At 46.2% G+C, this 995-nt stretch overlaps 1 non-coding gene across 1 annotated transcript; it reads right to left on the bottom strand.

The window, feature by feature from the left end:
* Window positions 1-265: 265 nt before the first annotated feature.
* Window positions 266-339, bottom strand: TRNAL-CAA (transfer RNA leucine (anticodon CAA)). The gene has a single exon. It is a non-coding gene; the product is annotated as a tRNA-Leu (tRNA).
* Between the last annotated feature and the right edge of the window lie 656 nt (window positions 340-995).

Raw genomic sequence — 995 nt, 5'->3', positions numbered from 1 at the left:
CGGAGAGCTTGCGCCACCTGGCAACACTAGGTGGCAATATATATATATATATATATATATATATATAATATATATATTAGCAGATAAGTTAAAGGAAATGAGGGGCCCCTTTGACAAACCTATTATGGGAGCCAACAGTCACCGAAACCAAGGTGCATAGGGGAATGTTTTTTTATGTGTTGTGCTTATCAGTGGGATATTATAGTACTTAGAATAATAAAGCGGTTAAAGAAAATTACTTATAAAGCAGCAGAAGAAACAACCATGCCGCCGGTGGGATCCGAACCCACGACCTCCGAATATTGCGTCCGGTGCTCTCACCAACTGAGCTACGGCGACGGCTGTCCAATCTGCTGCTCTCGTGGGTATTTATGTTTACTTGGTGTACGCGAACCTTGAGAGTGTTCACCAGCGCCACCCTCGACCATAGCGGCGGACGTAGCACGTCCTGTAATACCGCGAGCGTGACGTGGAACGTCATCTAACGGCGAGGGGCGGAAACTGTGCGAGAGCCCTCTTAAGCAACCTGTGGCATCAAGACTGCCAGAACCGAGACCCTCGTTAAGCTATTAGCAGAGAAGGTAAAGTAAATGAGGGGCCCGTTTGACAAACTTATGAAGGGAGCCAACAGTCACCGAAACCAAGGTGCATAGGGGAACGTTATCATTAGTATTTTTTTAATGTGTTGTGCTTATCAGTGGAATATTATTACTTAGATTAATAAAGCGCTTAAAGAAAATTTAAAGCAGCAAAAAAACAACCATGCCGCCGGTGGGATCCGAACCCACGACCTCCGAATATCGCGTCCGGTGCTCTTACCAACTGAGCTACGGCGACGGCTGTCCAATCTGCTGCTCTCGTGGGTATTTATGTTTACTTGGTGTACGCGAACCTTGAGAGTGTTCGGTGACTGTTGGCTCCCTTCATAAGTTTGTCAAACAGGCCCCTCATTTACTTTACCTTCTCTGCTAATAGCTTAACGAGGGTCTCGGTTC

Source organism: Amblyomma americanum, chromosome 1 (assembly GCF_052857255.1).
Source record: "Amblyomma americanum isolate KBUSLIRL-KWMA chromosome 1, ASM5285725v1, whole genome shotgun sequence".
In the NCBI taxonomy this organism is placed as follows: Eukaryota; Metazoa; Arthropoda; class Arachnida; order Ixodida; family Ixodidae; genus Amblyomma; species Amblyomma americanum.
Note: the sequence above shows the minus strand (reverse complement) of the source record. Positions and strands in the feature narration are given on the sequence as shown.